Genomic DNA, 25,794 nt, shown 5'->3' with positions numbered 1-25,794 from the left:
TCTGCCATGCTGCGTACCAGGAGAAAAGTAATCTGATCTACACCTTGAATGGAAAGGGAAAACAATGTAAATAGGGAAAGCATTGGAGAACCATGGCTATATTGAAGACACTGCAATGTAAATACTGGTAAAGGTGTGGTTTTTTTTCTATTTGATAGGTTTCTAGTAGTGATCATTTATTGGTAAGCCTGAGTTCCAGTTTCTATGCTACTGCTGCTTTTTCCAGTTGCTTATAACTTTCCTGAACTACCTTTTTTCTTTTCTCTTTCTGGCTCAAAATTTTTCAAATATTGGTCTCAGCTGAAAAATGAATGTTTGTTTTGGGAAAATTTAGAAACATTTTTGTTTGACTTTCAGTTAAAGGAACGTGTATTTTTCCCTCTTTGCATGTGATTAACTTACACATTTGAATAGTTAGTGATTTGGGGAGGATGCATTTGTAAGGATGCCACAATTTAGGGGAGGCAGTCAATTAAGGATATCTTTAATAAAAGAATCCATTTGTTACAGCCACCTCACCTTAAGGTGTCAGGTAAAAGTGCACTATGAGTTTTTTTTCAGCACTTGAGAAAATCAACTACAAAAATTAGCATTGATGTGGTGTTAGTCATGAAATCAAGAACTCCCCTTAGGAAATCTCAAAAGTTAAGTTTTTACCACAGTGTTAACTCTGTCACATTATTCAGATGTAGTACTTTTTATTGTAATTTACCTTCTGAATTGCAAACCTTATCATATTACCATGTAACCTATAATGTTTTTTACAGGATATACAAAGTTATTACAGTGGTAGGAATCTTAACGTTGGCTATTTCCTTTACATGTGAATGCTTGATTTGTCAGCATTAACAGTAATTCTTGCATTTAATAGTATGCCTGTTTATGATTTGCAGTAATCCTTGGAGGGAGGTTAGTTTAATAGAATAACTAGACAAATGTGTGGTTAACAGGTATTGATTTAACCAAAGGGTTCCCATTTTTTCATGGTATGGGACATACTTAATACAAAGACTGTCATGTAGACTGCTTCTCCTCCCATTCACGATCACACAACATCTCTGTGGCAACTACAGTTGCTTAAATAGAAAGGTGTTTAATGTAATTAATGCTATTAATTTTAAAATGCTATTTAGCAGGTGGAAAAGAGAAGCCGGCATGCGACCAGACCACCTTTTGGGAATCTGATTTAAGGTACAAGTGTTGATGTGATCTCCTCCTCTATTTCAAGTCTGCCTGACTGTAGGTTAATACAGCAATTGTTAGTAAGTTTTAAACTCGGCTGGCTTCTGTAATATCCAGGTGGGGAAGGTAGGATTAGTTTAAAATGTAGACCATATTCCCAGATCACCAACTGCCAAGCAAAGGTCTTTGCAGAGTGCACAGGGGGGTCGTCTGGCTGGGGAGGAAGTAGTGGAGGTTGACTGACAAGTTGAGTCAATGACCTGGATATGGCAGTTGTGCAGGGGGAGTAGACTCAACTGAAGGCTCCATGGAATGGCAGTGACCTGGTTATACACACTCTGGGATGGGAAAGGAATGAGGGAGCAGCAGAGAGCTCCTCCAAGGCAAGGGAAGTGCTGGACGGTGGGAGACTGGCTCTGGAAGCTCAGTGAGGGGCTGGAGACCGTGGTGTAGAGTCACAAGGGAAGAGAGTGGGTGGCAGGCTGGCGCAGTGACTAGGCTAGGGATGGTTTTCAGTGGGTCAGGCATGAGAGTCTGGTTTCTGCGGGATGGGGAGGGGCAAACGACTGGGGGAGACGGTTTGGACTGGAAAGAGGGCGCAGCAGCGCGCGAGTGGGGGTGGGACACGATGTAGGGCGCTTGTAGGCAGGTTGGGATGGGAACGGGGGTGTGGTAGGGGGATGCTGAGGGGCAGGGGACGAGGCTCTAGGGGAATACAGGGAGGAATGGGGTGCAGGGGGGATACAGGAGGGGTGTGGGATGAGGAAGGGATCCTAGAGGGGTGGCAGGCAGCCGGGCTGGGTCAGGGGCTCGCCCAACGATGCTCCGCGGGGGATGCCGAGGCTCGTGTGGAGCTGGCCCCTCCCCCGCCCTGGGGCGGTGGTGGCCATGCCGTGGCTGCTGGGAGCCTCCTGCGCTGGGACCCGGTTGTGGTGGGGGGGCGCTTGGCCCGGCTCGGGCGGGTGGCTGGAGCGGGGATTGGCTAGCAGCGGCCCGTGTGATTGGCGGCCGCGGAGAAGCGGCCTGGTGGGGAGGGCGCTGATTGGCTGCGGACGAGGAAGCAGGAAGGAGGACGGAGGGGCTTGCTGCTTTCGGGGAGTTCGAGCCGAGCGGCAGCGGCGGAGGAGCCTCTTGTCCCAGTCGTAGCGGCCGCCTGCTCCCGGCCTGTGTGCGCTGGGCGGCCGCGGCGGGCGTGAGGAGCCTGATCGCGGCGCCCCGGGGGGCCGCCCCCATCCCCATCCCGCAGCCGGGAGGCTCCGGAGGAGGGGGAGGCGGCGGCGGAGGCGCTGACGCAGCAGCGTGGAGCCCGGGACTCGGGCGCCCCAGGGGGGGGTCCAGCTGCTGGATTCCATCCCGGCCGGGGCCTCCGGCTGCCCTGGGCCCCGACGGGCCGGGCCGGCCACGGAGCAGCGCGGGAGAGCGCGGCGGTGAGTCCCACGCGATGGTGCTCGGGGCTCCGCCCGCCCCGGGATCCCGCACGGCGGAGGCTGTGGCGCTCGGCTGGCTCCGTCTCCCCGGGTAACTTCCATTGCGGAGCGGGGTGATGGGAACAGGTGCCGCCGAAGGGTGGGGATGCAGCTCCCGCCGCCCCCGAGGCGGTTCCTGCGGGACGCCCCTGCCTAGGGCGCCGGGTCGGGTCGGGAAGGCGAGGAACTTTCCGCCCGGATCTGGCTGGGAAGGAGGGGGCTGGTTTACTCCGGCGGGTATCCGAGCCCCCTCTCCCGGGGGAGTCCTCTGCCCGATGTGGGCGGGCGGCCCGTGCTCGGCGGCATGAGCTGACAGATAATGTGGGGCTGGGGCGGCGGAGCCTCTTCTTCCCCACCCCCCAGATCTCCGCATGGGCCCCCGCTCCCCTTCGCGTGTGCTCGGGGTGGGAGACCCGGCTGCGTCGGCCTCCCAGAGCTCAGCCAGCCACTGTAAGGAGCTGCCCATTAGGACACTCGCTCTCCCCTGAGCTCGCGAAGCGGGGGCGGGCGGGTCTGTAACCCTTAGGCTGGGAGATGGGGTGCGATCTGACCGCAAAGGGCATCCTGCTCCAGGCTGGCACTTAGGCGAGCTGAAGGACATAGTGGGTTGTTTCCATTTTACCCCGCCCATCACCCTGCTGTCTGAGCGGCTTCCCTTTCCACAGAAAGTAGAGGAAATGGCCTTTGTGGCAGGTGGGTTGAGCTCGGGTTGAGAGTCCCCGGTATCTATCATCAGTGCCATATCATATCTGTGACCAGGCCGTTTAGCTCTGGGATTAGTTTTAGGTTTAAAGTTATGTAATAAAACAATTAACTTACAAACTCCAAGTGATGTGGAGAAGGGCATGTGATGAGCTCAGGGGGAAGCACACAAATGGGGTTTGTGCTCGTTGGCCAGCTATCTTTTTCCCTTTCCTCTGTCTCTCTAAAGTCATAAGAATATTTTACAATTTGCTAATTCTGAGAGTGTTACAAAATCTACACAGACTTCTTTTTTGGGGGGAAAAAATCTGAGACGGATGTCCTTATTAAAATGGCTCTAAAGGACAAAGACAAACAGAATGCTTGATTCCTAGATGTTGGGCAACTTGACAGGCAATTTAAAACAGGGGGAAAAAACTGGAGAAGTGACTAAGCATTACATACAGCCTTAAAGGGAAAAATGTTTGAAAATGAATCTTGATGGATTTTCTCTGGAAATGGCAAGAAACAGAATCACTTGATATTGATTCAAGTGGAGTGTGTTAGCAAGGGGGGAAAACATAAACTTACGTTTTTGTATCTCCTGTGGTGCATGTGTTTGAAGCAACACCATGTTAAGAAAAATGGAGAAGGAATTTTGTTAGGGTAGTGGACTTCACACAGAGAATGAAAACAAGGTGTCATCTATCTCCCCCTCCAGAGAAAGGTTATCTTAATATAATTCCAGGGCGAAATGCCAAGTTTGGATTTGTGAGTACATTAGATGTAACACCTAAATAGATGGAGAGCAGACTGTATATGCTCACTATATCATTTCTTATGCAAGTATAAAGGCTTTTAGTGTTTCATTATAGTGTTTATTTTCAAGTATTTTTAAAGTAAGATATAGGGCATGAAATCTGTTTTATAGTTGAACAGAAGTTTGAAAGGTGTATATATAATGGTAGGTATTTAGCTTGTGTGGCTATTGTGAGCAGATTGCTCTTATGGGTATGCCAGAAATTTAGAATAACTGTACTAAGAATAAATGTTCATTAAGCAGATAAGTTCTCAAACTTTCTCATGGTGTAGATCATGTGTTAATAGAGTGACTGGACTGTTCCTTTGTTTTGAATTAATTATGTCTGGCAACTAAAGCAATAGTTTACCTACAGTAGTAATATTAGAGTATTTATTGCAATTAACTGGCTTTACTGTAATAAGGGTTTGTTCTGTTTGGGGTATATGTGGATTAAATCCACCATTTCCATTGCTCTTCACTTTAAACATTCCTCCTCTTCCCCTACACATGCTGCCTATTTGCATGGTTCCCATCCTCCTGGATATTCTCTCTCCTGTTGGTGGCTCTCATTGCTGAGAGAAGCTTGTTTCTTTTGTGTAGCAGTGCCTTCTAATAGAGGCAGCTTCACTGGCTCCTTCTTTCCAGCTGCTTCTGCAAGACACAGGAGCCAGCGCCATGTGACTGGCCAGATCTCTGTAGACTAGCAAGTGCTCTCTGGACTATGATTTGAGAACCAGTGAGCTGGATAAACGAAGATGCTAAAATCCCAGCATATTCCTGTTACAACCTGTGACTTTCTACTGTGCATCATGGCTACCCAATCTCTCTTATAAAATATTGCTTGTTTTTTTTTTAAAGACAACTTTGAAAATGTTAAATTTAGAACTTATTTTGCCTTTATGGTACGTCTTTCTAAAGAGACAGTAGCCTGCAAACAGGATTTTTTTTTAAGAATACAGCTTATTCTTCTTTCACATAGGAAGTTATATTCATCAGGAGCAGATGAACTTTTAAGAAAACATTTCTGGGCAGTTGGTACTACAGTTAACTGACCTATCCATCAGTCTGTCACAATTAGAATATGATAATTCCAGACTGCTACTACTAAGCAGAGCTCAGTGCATTCCGTGATTCTGTGGCTGCAAAACTGCTCCAGAATCTGAGCTTTCATTTTTAAAAACGTAAGTTTCTCACCCTTATGATTGTGAAGCAAACCTTCCGAATGTGATGCACTGTACTATGCATTTCCTTTGAAATCTAATTATAACTAAAATGCCAGCATTAACTAGTTCACTGCTGATCATTTTAGCAGAAATATCCAGCTGCTAATGTGACTATACCACAATTTGAAATCATTCCCCACACTTTCTCAAGTGCCAAATACCCCAACTGTCCCCTGCTGAGCTGCCAAAAACTTCAGATTCCTTGACAACTTCTAAGAGGGAGTTTTGCAACTTCAATACAAAACTATGTTAAACTAATTTTAATTTTTAATTTAGTCAGATTAAACACCTGGAATGTTGCATTAATTGTTTGTATTAATTTTCATATTTAATTGAGTAAATCCCTCCATTTTTAAATGGAGCTGAAGCAGCCTCCATTTCCAGGCTGCTGTATTATGAGTGCTGCAGAATCTGGGGTCCTTGATGCAGAATTTAGGTTGACCTCACTGATAAGGTATACATTATTGATGTACAATTTAGTTTAAAGACCCAGAACTACTGTTGAGGGAAGAATAATTTACTGTGGAACTTCATGTGTGGGATCTGGATGATCCAGTTTATCTACTGAAACAGTTATGCTGAACAATACAGTGCCGTTGCCTTAGTAAAATACTTTTGTGCCATGATGGATTTTGTCATTTTGAGAAATCGACAATTATAAGCAGTGACTAAAATCGTCCCACACTTACTTTAGCATTTGGCTTGGTTGAATCTGTAGTTGATGTTGAAATCTGACACATTTGAATATTGGGCTCAAATCTTGGAAAAAATATGACTTAGCCCTCTTCAGATTTTTGGCATTAATGTAGATATGCATTTTTTATATAGCAGCATTGTGGGCTGATAATACTGGATTTCTAACTGGAATTTGGTTACTTTCAAAGCCTCTGAGGTTGTGCATCACTGCATTTAAAATGGCTTACAGTAACTTTTTAAAAAAATGTAATTTTTGTCACCTTCGGGTCTCCTCTTTGATATCTTTATACTACCTTTATTCATTTTCATCATTGGTTGAAACTACTGGATTCATTTAGTGTTATGTCTTAGCAATAATTGTCATTGTGCAGTGAGTGTGTATTGTGAGCAGCTATTCTTGTGCTTGTACAGTACATGGTTATTTTACTGAGATAGTGATGAATAATTATTTGGGAAATGTATACTCCTCCTTCAAACATTGACCTGATATACTTCATTATTGAAACCAAGCTCTTAACAGCAGACCTATCCAAAATAAACAATTCTAAAAAATCATTAGAAATCCTAGGCAAACATAGGCATGCAGTTACACTCTGTCATTAAACTCAGGCCACCAGAAAACTAGTATATTTATTGCTGATTATCAGACTTAATACATCAGAACTTTGAGATTCATCAAAAATGTCCAAATATATTACACACCCACACAAAGTTCCAGACAAATTTTTGCCCCATCTAATATTCACCGAGCCACCACAAAACACACATGGGGGGGGGGGGGGGCGGGGTGGCCCGGCGGGGGGGGGGAGAACGGGGGAATATACACACACGAATCACCATGGAGAGAGAACTCACTTCCCAATTAATTGATCAAACTAATTAAAAGTCTCAAGTATCTTCCCTGTGAATAATCAAATGAAAACAGAAGTTCAGAAAAATGGTAAAGTTAACGCACCTCAACAAACATTGAAACAAGAAAAAAACCCAAATGCTTTAAAATACACATTCTACATTTTATACCACAGAATATGCCATGGTCAGGGATAATATTGTATATGACTATTAGGGAAATGTTGGTAAAACTCTTTTGGAATTTCCCTCTACATTCCATGGGATTTCTGAAGGGCTTTTTCTTCTTTGCCATACTCCTTAAATGTCATTCGGCATCAAGGCAATTTATTGCTCAGCAAGTAAATTGGCTATGATTCACTAATGCCAGTCTAGTACGTATCTTTGGATATTTCCCCAAATTGCTAAGTGTGTGGAACATATTAAAACCTTGGTTTTAGGTGGCATCTGTGGTAGAATGCTGTGTAAGCAGTTCTTTATAAAGAATGTAAATAGCAAAACATGATTTAGATTGTAAACGCTCTTGAGGCAGGGAATATCTTAGAATGTGCATGGTGCCTAACACCATGAGTTGCCTTTCTTAACTGGGGCAAAAACATGCTATTTACAGATGTATAAATACACAAACAATAGCACCCGATCTGTACCTAGTCTGTACGTGCTAATATAAAAGTTAAATCATAGTGGTCTTTGCTACTTAAGTTCATGTTGTGGATCCTGAATATTGAATACATACTGTTGAATAAATATAAATTTGAAATTGGGGGCGGGGGGGCTTGAAAACAAATTTCCTTATAAATATTACTCATGCCGCCTTTGTTTGTTAAGATTTAAATAAAGATAGATTTTTTTTTTTTTAGTGTTGTGTTTTGGACAAAATAGTTAATTTCACTTTTCGGTCTTCCTGCACTAGCACAAGAATGCAATGTTTGGGTCACAAACACTTCAGCGGAATGTCTCGGTTACTGTTTTTTTTTTTTTTTCTTTAAATAACTCTTCCATTGGCATAGTAACAAAATACTCTTATTTTAAGAAAGATTTTAAATGAAACCAAAATTGAGTCTTTATTGATTTGACAGTGTCCAAATAGAAAAGTGTCAAATTAAATCTAGTTAGTTTCAAAATGATTTTGGGTTTTACACCTGCCTTCTGTCCCTTTGCCAATTATTGTAATTTTTACAATCCCATTTTCGTATTGCTGTGTGGGTAACCCGCCAGCAGGGGAAACAGTATAAAGGGAAAAGAGTGAAACTGAGTCAAACTACCAAACAAACTTCCACTCAATCTCAGTTGTAGCCACACTGTAACTTTTAAAAGTCCATGTAGACTTATACTTTAAATTGATGTCCCTTTAAAGGTTTTGTAATGAAACTCCATGAACAAGGGTAGGTGTTCTGCGTCACACAAATTTACTTAAATTGGGGCTCTTGAAATGAGGAAAAGCTTTGATGGGTAAAACTAATTCTACTGCTTGTGTGTCCAGCTAATCACTTATTTACATTTAATATTCTGTGAAACTTTGATAAAAGACTACACTGTTTTAGCTAAAACTCTTGAGCTTAAGCAGCACATGCAGATCTCTCTTCAAATTTTCTGTGAGCCCTTTTCTAAGAGCCCTAAGACAAGTTATACCACCTTACTTGTATAATTTTGCCTTTGTAGCTGCTGGAAGGGTGAATGTTTTTCTGGCAGCAAATAGGTATGGAATGTCAGGACACATAATGTGCCATAGGTCCAACTGCCCTAAACAAGTGCGCTTGTCTGTAGCTAGTATGTCATTAGCAGTGAAGTGCAGCTAATAAACACCTATTAAGATGAAAAGGTAGAAACATATTTTTATACTCTGTCAGGATGCAGATACATCATGGCAGCAGTGCTTCCAGAGACTTACATTTTAAGGTTGTTGTGATTGACAGGGCTAGAAACTTCACTTTCGTAATACACTTTTCGCAGCTATGAGTTAACAGCTTAACACTGGGCGAAAAATAATTGTGCTATTTTTACCTCTAGATTTCATTAAGCTGGTCAGTTTCACTCTTGCTGTTAACTGGTTCTATTCATTTTCATTTTCTGGTTCTTCTACACTAATGCTAATGCAAGGCTGTTTGGTTCCAAAACACTTCAGGGAAGTTTTTTTAACCATGTGTGCTTCAGTGCCATTTACTGATAAGTACACTGTTAAATGTTCAGTTATAATCGTAGGCAGACACACAATTAAGTTCGAACAGGTAAATGTTGTGAAAATGGCAGTTAAACAGATTATTGGCATGGTTTTTAGTATTGCCTGGTACCATGCATATGTTTGATACACCAACTCTCTCAGCATATTACAGTGTTGTAATATTCTTATACATGACTGGTGTTGGGAAGGACTGGTACATAAATTAGATGTCTTGGGGCTTGTATATGTTGTCTCTCTATACACTAGTAGGAAAGACTAAAATGCAGTGAAGCATTTTTCTTTACACTCAGGTGTATATGCAAGTATTTGGTGTAGCATTGTTTAATGTGTGATAGATGCACATGTTCATAGAAATTGCTCTCTATACAAGTAAGCACCTGGATGGCTAAAGTGGAATAATTTTTTTTATTGGAATAAATGGGATTTATTACAGCATCTTATTTCTGAATGTGGTCCATTATCGCTTTAGTTCAGGGCTGTCAGTTCTAACGTTAACTTGGGCTGTGACTTTGTTCCTTGTTTAGCCACAACTTAATTATGTGGTTTTCCTTTGTGAGCCAATTATGGTGATGTTTCCTTCTATCCATTGTTAGAGTATTTATTCAAAATATTGCCTAAAATGTGCAGGGGTGGAAGTATGCATGTCCTGAACAAGGTAGGCTGGATTTTTATCAAGTAATATCTCAAAGGTTTTTGTGAATTCTTATGTATGTGTGACTTAGTATATTTTAATTTATCTAAAGTTTTCTTTGAAACTAAAATTGTAGACATTAAGTTATATAAAACAGTTTTTCTTCACAAATGTATCTTAGTTTAAATCTTGTTCTTTAAACAAGAATTTAGAGCTGTAGAGACAAAGGTAGACCCTAAGCGTGCTGGCTTTCTATTGCAGAATGTGGCCCTGAATGCCTTACTGAAAAGTGTTCCTTAAATTGTCCCCTAGTACAGTACAGGTATATAGTGTCTCTTATACAGACTGTATCTTCAAGTGATTGTAGAATACCTGTAAATAAAACAATTTAACTGCAAAGGAGAAGAAACTAAGTGTTCTAGGCAAGGGAGAAAGATTAGTCTCAGTTCAACTGAGTTTGATATGAAGTGGGGTTATACAGAAAGAGTTCTGCAGAAGTCCTTCCACCAGCAGCTGCAAAATTATGTGACTGGACTGAACGGGCAGGCTAGTGCTAGAAGTAGAGAAGGGAACAGAATGAAAGATAAGTTTTGCGAGATGAATCAAGTCTGTGGAGAGCCTTAAAAACAAAGGGCAACTTGAAGTAGATCCTGAAATGAATGGGGAGTCAGTGAAGCTCTCTGAGATTGGCCGTGATATGGTCACCCTTTATTGTAGGTGCCCAAAGTCTGACAAACTGGGATTTGGGGAGACTGTAAAGAGGGGAGGGAGTTTAAATATTTGAGGTGAGAGGAACTGAATATCTCAACAGAGGTAAAGCTGAAGCATTGGGGTAGGCGGGCAATGCTGCAAAAGTGTCAGTGAGCAGATAAACACGTGTAAGGAGAAAGTTCATACTCAAGGATGGAGCCAAGCTTATGGACAATGGAAGCAAATCACCAGCTAAGGAGAGAGGAGGGGGTTTCTTTGATGTTTCTCCTGTTGCCCAGGTGAACTACAAAGCATTTTAAGAAAAGGTTGGCGGTAGGAAGGTAAGTATTGTCAGGAATAAAGATTGTTTAATAGAATGGTGGGCAGCAGCAGACTCTTAAAGTTGAGGAAGGTATCTGAGGAAAAGAAGTTGAGGACTGTAGTAATGTAGGGAGCAACAGAAGAATGATGAAATCAAAAACAAAGGAGTTAGCGGAGAAGGGAGGTTTCTTAAGGGACTGGTTATTCTAGGGGACAAGAGAGGTGAGAAAATAGTTATGAATTAGGGCAGACAAGGATTACCAGCATCAGAAATAACTTCAGAGCATAATAGCCTGTGCCACAGCTGCCCATGCTGCTGTGGCTACACTACTGTTCTTAATGTGCTAGCTCAGATTATGCATATGCAAGCTGGGAATCACACCCCCGTCTCATAGTGTAGAAGCAGCCATATATGCATGGTGCTGTGGAGAGCTTTTCTCAGGTTGTGAGATATAAATACTGTACCAGTGCTACCAAGGGTATTGAAAATAACTTTAGAGCATAACCGCAGTTATTTCTAATGACTGTTGAACAAGTCTCACAGCATGCAGTGTACTGTACCAACGCTGACCCACAATCCACAACTGCAATGCTGTCCTGTCTCTGTAGCCATTAGGAGACCTTAGAAGTAGCTTTCTTTACAAGAATGCCCTCAGGACTGCAGTCTAATTTCCACGCATTTCCAGAGATGCTGGTAATCTTTTGTTCCCGCTTCAGAATGATCTCCTCCCCTCCCAGCCTTTTCCCCCAGCCAGCCAGAAGCGAGGAATCGGATTCCTTCTTTCAATTTAAGATTGCCCAGGTTTGACATTGTCTGCCCTAATTCATAACTGTTTTCTCATCACCCTTGTCCCCTGGAATAACCAGTCCTTGGGTGTGTCCTTGGGGGTGGACAGGGGCAGTAGCAGCACAGGCTGCCCGTGCCACTGCAGCTACAGTACTGTGTTTTTAGTGCACTCGTTCAGATAAGAGCTACTGTGAGTATGTGAATGAGAGCTGGGAATCATCCCCCCAGCTCACTGTATAGATGTAGCCTTAATTTACACGAGCTCTCCTGCCTGAAGCTACTAACCAAGATTAAGAACTGTCCTGTCCTTACCTTAAAATCACCCACACAACCATAAAACCTTAGTGGGAATTTTGAAGGTGCCTGTGGTCTTGCTAGCTGTATAAAAAGTTAGCAGGGATTTTGGGGTTTATGATGCTAAGCTCACATAGCCACTGTGGTATAATAGATCTCTTGTCCTACTTGCTGGGGTAGGGGGGCCATGGGCATGGCTGCTTGCTTTTTTTTTTTCTTTTAATAGATAATGTGAACTTCTCCCAAGTCTTACTGTTTTCTGAATTCCATGCACTGGCCTATTCAAAACTCCATCCGTCCACCACTAAGTGGACGTGAATCCAGTTTAACCTGCATATGTTTCCAAGGTAACCATCAGAGGCAATTGCAGAAATGGACCATAGAGAGGAAGGAAAGTGAATACACACAGGCATTTCTACTGTCTCAGTACTTGAGCATTATTAAAATCTAGTTAACAGCAGTAACCCTAATAAAACAGTATAGTAGGTGACAGTGAGATGGTCTTTCTTTGATGGGCCTGCATTCTGCTTAGATGAAATCTATTCAATTAAAAAAAGAATTAAAATAGCTTCAAGTACTACCCCTGCCTCTAAGGCCATTTGCCTATTTTTATGGTCTTACAATCACATTTTTGTATTTAAGACTTTTTCCACTTTGGCTCTATGGAAGATCCACACAAACTTGAGAAAACAGTGAAACTGATTAAATATATGAAGTAACCAATGTAGGAGTTTTTTTTTTCTTTTTTTGGTACTTGTAATAGTCAGTGAAAGATTTCTTTAGGTTGGCAGCATCCTTTTAAACCATTGAGCCGAAAGATAGTAGCTTGCTGCTACTGCACATTATCGTGTGTATATGTGGTGCTTTGGAAAATTACTGAGCATGTGGTACAGAATCAGGTATCCCATAACCCAGGGGTTCTCAATCTTTTTCTTTCTGAGGCCCCCCCCAACATGCTATTTAAAAACTCCACGGCCCACCTGTAGCACAACAATTGGCTTTCTGCATATAAAAGCCAGGGCCTGCGTTAGGGGGTAGCAAGCAGGGCAATTGTTTGGGGGGGCCCCCATGAAGCTAAACTGTTAGGGCTTTGGCTTCAGCCCTGCATGGTGAGGCGCAAGGCCTTGAGCTTCCGCCCTTAATGGTGGGGCTTCAGCTTTCTGACCTGGGCCCCCAGCGAGTCTAATGTTGGACCTGCTTGGCAGACCCCCTGAAATCTGCTCATGGCCCCCCAGGGGGCCCCCGGACTCCTAGTTGAGAACCGCTGCCATAACCAATAGAAGATGCATCAAGGACAGTATTTTATACACAGACTTGAGGATTTCCTGCTGCATACTGGCTGAAAGACTAAACTTACTTCATTGATACAGAAGGTAGGGAAGAGCTGCTAATGAGGTCCACAGGCTGCTCCCTGGTGAAAAGCCCAGCCTTTTGCCATTCCCAATTGTTATGAAAAGGGCAGAGGCTGGGATTCATGCCAGTGTACTGGCACACCCACAGGAGTACGCGTCTGACAGACCCCCGAAGACACCATCTCGGAGATCCTGCAGGACATGGCCCAAATCGACTCCTCCCTGCTCTCCCCCTGGCAAAAGATCAATGCCTTCAATACCTTCCTGATCCCCCACATCTCCTTCGTCCTGAGGGGTTGGCCATGGCCAAGGTGCCCCTGAACAAGGCCGACGGCACCATCATGCAGTTGGTGAGGAAATGGCTCTACCTTCCCCAGAGGGCTAGCACTGACATCTACATTTTCCCACAGACAGGACGGCGCCAACATACCTTGGAGGGGCGACTTGTGCGATGTGGCGGTGATCACCCACGACTTCCGCCTCCTGACGTGCCCAGACCCGACGGTAAGGGGCATCGCAGATGAAGCTGTGTGGGACGTGGTCAGGAAACACATTGCCAGGGCCCCCTCCAAGCAGGATGTTGCCATTTACCTCCGCAGCTGCCTGGAGGCTGAGTTCGGGAGAGACCTGTCCTCTCTCTGGTCCTGTGCCCACAACGCCTCGAGATGCCTAGAAAAGAGGATCGGCTGCCACTGGAAGTGGTGCAAGGAGCAATGGGAGCTGGGAATACTGGTGCTGCACACAAAGACCTCGCACCACGCCATTGTCATCCCGACTGTCAGAACGATGCTGGAAAGGACCTGAAAGATGCCATCCGCTGCCACTACGCCGAGAACCTCAAGTGGAAGCCAGACCAGGGCAAGGTGTTCAAGGTATCCAGCAAGTGGGATGCCAGCAACCACTTCCTCCCTGGATGTAGCTTCACCAGGTTCGCAGACTGGCAGTTCATCCACTGGGCCTGACTCAACTGCATTCCCCTCAATGGAGGTATCCGCCATGGCAACCAGGACAAGCGCTGCAGGAAGTGCGGCTACTCCAACGAGACCCTGCCCCGTGTCCTGTGTGGATGCAAGCACCACTCTGGAGCCTGGCAGCACCGCCACAACACCATCCAGAACTTGCTGGTGAAAGCCATCCCACCGTCCGTGGGGAAGATCACCGTCGACTCTGCCATCCCCGGAACAGACAGCCGACTGACCCAACATTGTTGTGACCGACACAGAAAAGAAGAAGGTCCTCATGGTGGACATTGTTTGAAAACAGATCACCGGCCTTCCATGAAGCCCAAGCTCGTAAGGTGTCAAAATACACCCCACTGGCCGACACCCTTAGAGCCCAGGGTTGTGAGGTCCAGAGTCATGCCCTGACCGTGGGAGCCCAGTGTGCGTTGGACCCACGCAACTAGCCGGTACTGAGAATGTGCGGAGTCAGTCGGCGCTACGCCCAGCTCATGAGACAGCTCATGGTGTCCAACACCATCAGGTGGTCCAGAGACATCTTCACTGGACACCGTCAGTACTAGGTCGAGTAATTGAGAAAGCTGGACAGGGAGATAACACCCTTCCTTCCTTCCTTCCCTGACTAACCAAAGGATGCACCCCACCCATGTACTTATTCACTACACTAATATTGACTTGGGCTCTAAATACATTCTTGGGTGACGTTCTCGAAGCCAGTTATCCACTGACGTTTTAAAAACTCCCGCACCACAATCTGGGTCTGTGCTGCTTATGTACTATGTATGTATCCTGTGAACCTTGTAACCGATACTTGTAATCCATCATAAGCCTTACCCCAGATGTACAGTACCTTCCCTCTTAACTTGTGAAAATTTGATTTTAAACATTAGCTTTAATAAAAATTTTATCTCCCTACTTGGGGGCTTCAACTTTAATAGAAGCCTCTGACTTAATAGGTATCTTACATAATTGAAACATCCTCCTTCCCCTTCATGACCCAACCCTTCCCTCCAAAAAAAAAAAATTTGCTAGAAAGATGAAGGAACTTTGTCTAGTCTCCTCATCCAGACCCTCCTGGCTACTGCAAAGAGGGGCGGTGTAGGTAAAGAGCTGGTCTTCATTATTATTCCACATTCCTCAGTTTTGATTGTTTTGCTTTTACTCCTCAAATACCATTGCTTTCCTGTGCTACTCATATCTTTTCACAGCAGCAGTAGGAAATTGATAGGATTCTTGTCAGTTTCTGGGCTGCCTGTAGGTTCCTGGCTAGAACTAGAACCACTAGTCAGCATAGGGAGATTCCACAACTACTAAAATTTGCATCCACTCTTTCTTCATATTTCCTACATGTTTTCCTTAGCAAAGCATGCCACCGCATTCTCAGGACCCCCAGCTGTCCGTACCTCAGCTCCTAGAAACTCTCAGCTAGTCTTTCTGTGGCCAGACGGAGTTTCTAGTGTTTCCTGAAGCCACTCTGGCTTTGCTTCACCTGGCAGCTCTCTCTGCTTCAGGTATCCTTCGCTGATCTTCTCTCCAGTTGGTTTTAACAAATTGTCAAAGAATGAGAGAGACAGTACAAACTAGTCTGGGCTCCTTTTAAGCTAGCAGATTTGAGCTGTTTTTATTTTTTCCCCCAAGGGTCTGTCTTGGTGATCTTGCACTGATGCCCTTAATGCTTTTGAGGAAACTTTCTTGCCACATCATGTACTGCAGACTTTCCACCTCAACATCTTAGTGCATTTTGTTAGTTCTGCATCTTAGTGCATTTTGGTCATGACACCCTCTATTGCTCAATCAGCGCTCTCAAGGTTTAGCTGGACCCTCAGATCTGACACTGGATTTGTCCTTTCCTGCAGTTGATGTGCCTAAGTTTTTTTTTTTTTCTTTTGGGTGGTTCTTTTTCAGGGTGTCTTCCTCTTCCTTGATGTCTGAGAAAGAAGAAACCCAGTGAATTCTTGAAGAGTTGATGTGGCCATAAAATGTCCTTCACAGATGAATACAATTGCTGTATTTTGTTCTTGGGGCTCTGAGAATGTGCACACATGTCAGATCCGCTTGGCAGTGTTGTCCAGAGCTGTCTGGCTTCAAGGGGCATACCTGAAGGTTCTCTTAAGGCTCCCTCAAGATGTTTCCATAAATCCTGCCTGTATGATTCTGAAAGATTTTGTGAAGAAGCCTGAGTCATGTCCCTTTGTAAGGCATCTGAATTTGACATTAGCACCACTCGCCAGTGAGCGCAAATCCAGTTATCTACAAGAATCACCAGATATGCTTCACCAGTTGTTTCATGGTGAGTTGTGTTGATGTCAAAGCTGCAGTCTTCCCTTGATGGAGGCATCGCCTCTGCAGAAGTTCTGAAGGTATGAGGAGCCAAGAGTCTTCAAATAATCCTGTATGTATAGTTGCAGCATTATTTGGGGAACCTTGATTTATTTATTTATTTTTAAATGATGGTCTATGTTGACTGCCTACAGTTTTTCAGTTTCATGTCTCAGTTTGCTTTGAGATTGATGACATTTTGACATGATGCAACTGTCCCAGTCCCAATGCAGGTTGCAGCTCTTGCATCTTTAAGAGCTCTCTGCACCAAGGAAGATGCCTGTGCCTTTTAGGTCAGAAACTGGCATGAGTGGAGCTATGACATTCACCAGCAGTCCTTCTGTAGCTGGTCATAATGCCTACAACAATGACTCTTCTACTATACTTGCACCGTGCCGTTCTGACTTTCATAGGAACAAGTAAATGAATGTGGAGTACTAATTTCACTGATGAGGACTTACTCATCAGAGGCCAAATACATACCCACAGGAGCAGAGGAGCAACTTGGTCATAGAGGACCTTGCCTTTTCTGGCTTCTTATGGAAGCCAGCTATGATAGCAGTCCCTGTCATGGAATCCTTAAGGTCTAAGATCACTAAGTTATTAGACTGTGATCTCCCCCATGAATAACATAGCTGTGTTCTGACATCCTTTTGCTGACTATCAGATAATGTGGAAGACACCTTTCTCATAATTCCAGATGGAATAATGCCACAATTTTAAACTAATTCTGGTGTAGGACCTTTTTATCACACCCATGCATATGTTCCCAGGCATATCACATGTGGAGGTGATGGCTGTGATTAAAATTTGTCACATGACTACAGTTTATCATGCACTTGTAGCTGCTTCACGAATCCATCTCCCTTGGGATTTATTCTAACATTCCAAACCCCTGAGCTGCTTCAAATAGACACCATCTTCTCAATTATCAACCTGCAAGGGAAGTTCCCTTTGGTCCCTACTGATGTAGAATTCCCTCCAAATATCCCCTGCTTGAGCCTCAGGCCAGCACTATTCAGCACTGAGTCAGATTGTTTTCTGGATATAAACATCACAATTTAAAGTCAGATGTTTCATGCCCTTGTTAAAGAATCTAGAAACAGGAATTTTATACCATTGGAAAGTAGAGGTCCTGCACTTCCCACTGAGGCCTCTCACTGAAGGGCCAGAGATATTGGACATTAAAACATGAAACTTATGTACAGAAAAGTGATTGCATCGGACTTTTAGAAGTTTTATGGTTCCTTCTGAGTTAAGTGCAATTCCAAAGACCACATACCAGTGAATACATCTTAAAAACAAAAAAAAAACTAAGCTAAGCTTACATAAATTTTGATACCAACTTTAAGTCCCCAGTTATGACCTGTGGTTCCTAGGCAGCCCTCACTGGTAATGCCAACATCAGGGCAGGCTGCAAAAGGTAGAGTAGATACTCCCAAGACTAGTGGGCAACACTGAAGCTAAACTCCCCAGCCAGTCACTGACTGTGCTTCTGATCCCGACACTGGGGTTATCAAGAAGCAAAAAGAAATCACACAGCCCTTCATTGCATTCCAGTTCGCTGGCTCTCCATCAGCACCAAGGTCCAGCACGGTGAGAACTTAAGTTATTGTTGTTCTGACCCCAAAGGATCAGCCACGTTACCAGATCAGTATCAGTTTGGATCTTGCCCAAAATACTACTCTATCAGCCAATCCTTTAGTGCCTAAAACTAAAGGTTTATTATAAAGAAACAAAGAACAAGAAGAGATTGTTAAATGGTAAAACAGTCACATACATACAAAGACTACAAAGTCCATCAGGTTCCCAGCAGTATTAGTGAGTCTGCTGGCTTGAAAGTCCCTCGAACACATCCACAGCTTGGATGGGTCATTCAGTCCTTTGTTCAGAACTTCATTTGTAGGAAGGTTACTCCAGAGGTTAGAAGCAGAACTGAAGACAAAAAGCAGAAGATGGAGCTGCCTTCTATAGACTTTTGCCATGCAGCTTGATTTCCTTTGTTCCAAAAACAAGCTGCCCAGCACATGTCCTGGAAGCCTTAGAGTTCTGTCCATAGGTATGCCCATTCATGCCTTGCTGAGTCATAAGGTGTATCCCTTTCCTTCTCTCAATGGGTCAGTTGTATAGCTGGTGTCCCTTGATGGGCCGTCAAGCAGGCTAGACGGGGCTAATGCCAGTCTGTCTGGGAGTGTCACCCAGATGTCCCTTCCAAAGCATAAGTTTGGAACTACAGACATACCATACATCTAAAACTTAAAATACAAAGTTGATACAAACACATAAATGAGATTATCATACTTGGCAAATTATAAAATGTTTGCAGATACCTTACATGGCATATCTGGCATAACCCATTGCAATTTTACAATATTGGTATTCATGATATCCTAAAGTGTCCCTCAAATTCCATACAGCATCACACCCAGTCATGCGTGTGCACGTACACCATTGAACAGAAATCCTCAGTGAGCAACTCCCCCAAAAAACCTTAAAACCCTTTAAGAGAACTCACAATTAGCCTAAAGGAACAAAAACATTGATCCCTTAGCTTTCACTCAAAACTATACATGAATATTTATACCTTATTTTATTCAGAGATTTATTTTTTTTTAGAAATCTGGCCTATTTTCCAACCATAAAGGACCAACAAAATCAAGAAATACTTTAATAGTCTGAATTGTTGTATTGAAAATGTCTTGACTTCAGAAAAAATCAACTCTAAATTTTTTAAATTTAAATTAAATACTTTTTTTAAAAAAAGCCTCAATTTCAAATTTAGAGACCTATATTGCGGCCTAAACTTACTATAACTTACTAAAATTATTTAAATAAAAAAAAATTCAAGCAATATGTTTGACTTTTCTTAAAAAAAAAAAAAAAAAAATCAAACCACTGAACTGCTAGAAGTACTAGCTAAGCACTTTGATCTGGAGTCTGAACTGCTAAACTAGCTTTGGACAGCAGTAGCCTCTTCCAATCTCTGGATGAAAACTAAGCGAGGATGAAATCTACTGCTTCTAAAAACAAACTTGAAGGACATGGTGACCAGATACAATCAGTTAGGACGCGCTATCTGTACTTAGTGAATTTATCTATTAATAATAAATCCATTATATTTAAATGTAAAATGTATTTTGCTGAACTTTTCTTATGAATTAGCCCCTTTAAGATAGCACTTTTAAATTTTGTTTGTTAAATAAAATTTTGTGCATTTTTAATTTAGCTCAGTTTGCATTAAAATGCAGCTTGACACACAAACGAGTTTTAAAAATTTGTCACTTCCTAAATAGAAAATTGTGAATGATGCATTTCTTAACCATAAACAACTGTGTAAAAAAAAAGAAAAGTGTTTTAATAAATGTAAACTAGCTATATAATTGCTTAAATGTGTGTAGATGTGTATTTTCCTGGTTTGTAAAAAGTACAGTATCAAATTCAGTTTAAACGTTTATATTTAGTTGCAAACCGGTTTGTTTTAATGGTTGCCAACTAATGAGAATTTTTTCTGTAGGAAATAACTAGAGTACAAATGCAAAATTTGATCAAATTGATTTAAATCAAGGTTTCTTGCTTGCTGATTTAAAATCCGTGATTTAAACCACTTTGATTTAAAGCAATCCACCCCGTGGGCACCCATCACCGTTATAAATAAGTACATCCAAATTGCAGTCTTTTCTTAATGATTAAATTCCATGCAACAGTAACTATTTGGACATAGATGAAATATAATCCCAAACCACATCACCAAACACTGTCCGTTATATTAAAACAGGTAGGGGGGTGAGTGGGTGTGTGTGTTGCAATGAATGATCCAGAACTAATTAATATATGTATAGTCAAATAACTTTTAGCTATACAGTTAAATATGTAAGAGTCAGATCGGTCTCTATGGGAGCTAGATTGGTGCCTCAAAGGGTACCACAGGTGCAGGAACAGAATTAAGGTTGTTGGGTGCTGGTATTGAGACTTCCTGTTTGTTGTTGTCTGAATTGCTTTACTTTCATAATTGTTAATGTTTTAACAAGAGTTACATAGTTTGCCTACTATTGAATTAAACTTTTCTGTTTTGGAATTTTCTCCTCTCTTTTGTAAATCTGATATTATACAGTGCCAGTCATTTCATCTGGAAAAAATGGACTTTCCACCCTGCTCTCTGGGTTTGGGGCAGGCTGTGGTGCCATGGCCCAAAAGGAGACTTGGCTTCCCAGCCTGCCTACATCTCGAGCACCAAACATTTGGGAGTGATGGTGCCCTGGCTCCAACCACCAGCCAGCCTCCCTCTGCCGATCCACTCTCCTCTTATGCTAAGGTCTTCAGGAAGGGAAATCCCACTCCACTGGACCACATGTTATTCTCCAGAGCAGGACTCCTCTTAATCAGGCTTTAGCAGGTCTGCCAGCTGCCAAAGGTGCCTGCATGGCAGAACGTGGAGCGTCCTATTTTCCCTGTAGACCCCTGCTCATGCTCTGTTCCTCCCAACCCCACTAGCTTTACTCCCTAACTGCTAGTATTTCTGGAATGCTAAATGCTTAGCACTTAAATGTTTAAGTGCTAGTTGCTTAGTAATGAAAAAATTAATCACCAGGCAATTAACTGTAATCACTCAAGCTGGTGGAGATCCTCTAATCTGATGAAGACAGTTACATTTTGTTTCAAAACGAAAATTCTAGTGACCAGTCTATGCACAAGTGGCTGAATTTTAGAGTTCATAGCATGTTCTATTGTCAAATTGGAGGTGGTCATAAAAATCAAAACAATGTTGTGCTTGCTGGCTAACCAGACTATGTATCTTTGCCCACCAAGGGAGATGGTGGGTAATCTGTTTAAGTTACCATTTCTTTTCATAACTCTAACTGTGCTATATTAGAGCATACAGACCAAACAGTACTGATGCCAATTTAGGAATTAAAAAGTATATATGCGATTAAGAAAAACAGAATGAGAAGTAGTGAGATACTGCACTAGCTTTTGTGCTAATTTTTGACTGACTAGTGTGTGAAAACAGCTAGAGTTGTGAAATTCTCTGAGGAACTTCTTCTCGCCTACATTACACACACACTTTAAACAAATTGTGTATATTCATCAAAAAAGTAGGGGTGTTTGTTAAAACAAGGCTTGCAGTGGAATTAGCAAAGCAGTTTTGCCTACAGTGACAATTGAGCTGCTGCAAAAATCTGTGTATATATTATGAATACGTACACATGGATAGATAACATAGAAATTGAACATCCTTTGGTATTTTAGTCTTAAAACATGATATTTAGCCATTTTTATTCATCTTTATCTAACTTGAATGGGGAGCGTTAGCCTCTTGCAGAAATGTAACCTTTGGCTGGAAGGTTCTAGGACCTGAGGTGGTGGTAGCTGGTGTCGAGCTGTGTTGCAGTGTGGTATACAAGACTACTGTAACTACTTAACAGGCCCCCAAAACCATGACCTAGGGATGTTCTACCGGTTTCATTTGAGACCCAGTATGAGAAGCCTGTGCTATAATACCTCAGAAGAAATAATCTTCCATTATTTTTTGCATTTCTCGTGGCATGTGGATTGAAAATCAATTGTCAATTTGTTTTGTTTCAGGTCACTTTTACTTTCAGGTTTCAGAGTAACAGCCGTGTTAGTCTGTATTCGCAAAAAGAAAAGGAGTACTTGTGGCACCTTAGAGACTAACCAATTTATTTGAGCATGAGCTTTCGTGAGCTACAGCTCACTTCATCGGATGCTTTCAGAAGTTCAGAGCTGCTGCTTGAGTTGCAAACGTAGAAGGTAGAATGTATGTTTGGTTAAACTGCTTCCAGTGGAATTTTAAAAAAAATAAATAAAAAAAAGCCCTTCTATTTTTTTTAAAGTTCTATAAAAGCTTTTTTTGAATAATGTAAATTCTGGGCTGGAATTGAGATGATGGGCTCTTAAAAGTGCAGAGTTATTCAAGAGACAGATGAAAAGGTGTGCTGATTTTCTTTAATTTTTGGGCAGTGGTGTGGAGTAAGCATGTTATTTCACGGTGATTTGGGTGATGGAGAGAAAAGAATAGAAAAAAGCAGTAATATTGACTGTCTCCTTGAGCGATAGCTGTTACTTTGCTTGTGAAAGAGAACAGTTACCTGGACTTGTGAATAATGTATTTTGAAATCCCACAGATGTCGTCATTCTGTTTCCTCATAGACCAGTCGCTATTTCAAATACAGATAAGGGTTTTTGGCTGAAAATATTGTTCCATGAATTAGGAAAGTGACAGTGGGAATCCTGTTTTCCATCCACAGGGTGATTATGCCTACTGAGTACAGCTGGGTGAAATTTTTCGGATGAATAGTTGATTTGTCAAAAAATGTAGTTTGCGGGTTAACTGAAACTGTTTGCAAATTTGACACACATTGACCAGTCACAACCAAAGTTTTTTTTGACTAAATTCCCATGAGAACTTAAGTGCTATTCACAAAACCACTGGAGGGAGGCAGTAATAGTGCTGCCCTCCTTATACTTGTGGCTAGGTTACTTGGCTAGGATGTGGGAGATCCCGGTTCAAGTCCCCATTCTGCCTAATTCAGAGCAGGGATTTGAAGTTGGCACTCTAACAATGTGGGTGAGTGCTCTGGGCTATTCTGGAGAGGGTCTCTCTCCATTTCTCCTTCTGAAACTGTTCCACTTTGTATACATATTAATTGCAGCAGTGATTGGAACCCAGGTGTGTCCCACCAGGTGAGTGTCCTAACCACGAGACTACAGAGTCATTCCACCCAAAACAATATTTTCCTCTGTTTTATATTATTAGGAACTGAAAAACTTCTTGGATCAATCAAAATGGTCATTTTTTATTTTTTCCATTTCAGTCAGAAAACTGAAATTGATTATTTGTACAGCTCTGTTACTGAGGCTTTTAACTCAGAATATTTTACTAATCTTAAGTATCTAGGCAACTGTTAAGGGAGGTGAACAGTTTTACTAACAAAAAAATAAAAAGGGTATAGCTGTGCTAATTTATATCTGAGAACCAGACCCAAATGATTCTCACCCTTTAAAAAAGTTAGATGAGCATCCTATCCTCTCCTATTCATCCTGATTTCTTCCCTTCTTGGTCATAAAGGATCACTTTGTTTACAACCTATAATTAAAACTAATTCCTTGCTTAAAACATTTCAGATAATTAAACTTTGAAATCTGGTTGTCACTATGCTGTTTACCTGTGCTTTTTTTCATCCTGTACAATGAGAATTAATGATGTTTTTCACTACTTAGTGCTGCGGTACTCAGAATTCAAACATTGAGGTAGAATGTTCAAAATAAATTTTTTCAAAACTTGTGGAATTCATCTGATTTTATTTTTTAATAAAAGCTTATTTGTGCAAAATTTAAACTTCTTTGAGTGGCGCTCCTATGAGCGTTCCCCTTCAGGTGCGCATACGCCTGTCGAGCCCTTGATGAGCGGTTTCTAGCTAACAGTTCCCATTCAGCCTGTGATGTCTTATGCCGCTTTGTGGCAGACACTGAGACTATGTAGGGGTGCACAGGCGAACCGCCTTCAGTTCCTTCTCTACTTTCTTGGTCCAAGATGGAACACTAGCGTATCTGCCTAGTGCAATGGTTCTTAACGTTTACTGCAGCCTGCACCCCTTTGGTTCTCAAAATATGTTCTCGCACCCCTTATCGAAAATTGTTGAAGTAGGTCAATTCTTTAAACCTAGATAGATTTTTTTTTTGTTTGTATATTACAGTAATCGTTAAATGTATGTTAATAAATACATAGGTTTGATGAAACAAAGTAGTTGTACTTACATGCCTGTGCTTAATTTGTGGTTTTTGATTTGCCTTCAAAAAAAAAATCTGGCATGTCTCACACCCTCAGAAAGGGTGCCTCGCACCCCAGGTTAAGAACCACTGACCTAGCGTGTACTTGGCCTTTTCGCTTTACCTTTTTTTCTATCAAAGGTAGTTAGCTTAGAGTTGGTGTGTGTGTGTATATATATATATTTTTTTTTAGGAAAACTGTTTTTCAATCTTTTTTTCCCTTGAGCAACTTGTCCTCTCCTGGCTGGGTATAACAAGTTCACCAGGCTTCAAACAGTGCCTCTTGCTGGGGGCTATACTAGTCTGCAACGGACACTCCCAAGTGTGTGTTTATCTGCCTGGGGCAATCCCACACCTTCCAGAAGTGCTCCTTTTGTTTATCCCTTTGGGAATCTGCCCTTGTGCAGGGAGGACTTTGCAGCTCATTGAGGATGATGGAACCAACCCTGTGTGGGGCGCCCTGCCCCTGCACCTGCCGCAATGGCGATATTGGGACCCTCAGTGGTTTGAACATTGGCCTGCTAAACCCAGGGTTGCGAGTTCAATCCTTGAGGAGGTCATTTAGGGATCTCGGGCAAAAATTGGGGATTGGCCCTGCTTTGAGCAGGGGGTTGGACTAGATGACCTCCTGAGGTCCCTTCCAACCCTGATATTCTATGATTTGTTCACCTATGGTCCGCCCATGGACAGGTCAAGAGACCACTAGTACTGTCTGTTAGGGAAATCAGGGTTTGACATCCTTCTTCTAATCTTCCACAGCAGGAGGAGATGTTTGAGGACCTGGAGGCGAGGGCAGATGAGTCTCCCCTGCGACTCCCATTTCACAGTTGTCTCCCAATGAGGCAGTTATGCCTCTCCCTCCTTCTGTTGCTGATGACTTCAGATAGTTCCAGGACCTCATTAGAAGGGTAGCTTACACTCTGCAGATCCCTCTGGAGGAGGTCAAAGATCAAGCTGCTAGATATTTTGCAGTTGGCAACATGCTCCAGAGTTGTGCTACTTTTAATGAGGCTCTCCTGGATCCAGCTAAGATGGTATGGCAGACGCCAGCCACTATTCCACCAATGTACAAAAAAGGCAGGCAAGAAGTACTACAGGCCCCCTAAGGATTCCAACTCTTTATGTTCCCATCACCCACCTAACTCCCTCATGGCAGATGCTGGGAATGAATGGGGGAGGCAGCATTTTTCAAGACTACCCCTTATGACAAGGATCCCCATCCCTCTTCAGGGACCACCTCACAAGCTTTTACTAAGACAAGAGATGGACTTCGTTCTGGGGTAGGAGCAATAGACCCGGTCCTTTCCCCTTACAGAGGTGGGGGCTCTACTCAAAATACTTCCTAGAACCAATAAAGGACTGAGGCCAATCTTAGATGTAAGGCAATTAAATAAGTTCATGAAGCCTCAAAAGTTCAGGATGATGACTCTAGCAACTAGAACCTCTTTTCTAGAGGAAAGGAACTGGTTTTTGTCCCTCAACCTGTAGGATGCCTACTTCCATATAACTATAAACCTATCACACAAGAAATAACCACACTTTGCCGCAGACCGAGGTCATTTCCAGTATTGA

General features: G+C 42.6%; 1 protein-coding gene across 2 annotated transcripts in view; it reads left to right on the top strand.

Annotated features, from left to right (window-relative positions):
- Positions 1-2,253: 2,253 nt before the first annotated feature.
- The window catches only part of BAHD1 (bromo adjacent homology domain containing 1), a 70,264-nt gene continuing 46,723 nt past the window's right edge, over positions 2,254-25,794 (top strand). Inside the window, exon 1 of one of the 2 annotated variants that reach the window (XM_048854159.2) lies at positions 2,254-2,609. The gene's annotated coding sequence lies outside the window, so the exon portion shown is untranslated. Of the gene's footprint in view, positions 2,610-2,633; positions 2,701-25,794 lie in introns of those variants that run through there. The other variant, XM_048854161.2, reaches the window with a different exon arrangement.

Source organism: Caretta caretta, chromosome 6, assembly GCF_965140235.1.
Source record: "Caretta caretta isolate rCarCar2 chromosome 6, rCarCar1.hap1, whole genome shotgun sequence".
NCBI classification, from domain to species: Eukaryota; Metazoa; Chordata; order Testudines; family Cheloniidae; genus Caretta; species Caretta caretta.
This window is presented reverse-complemented; position numbering and strand designations above follow the sequence as displayed.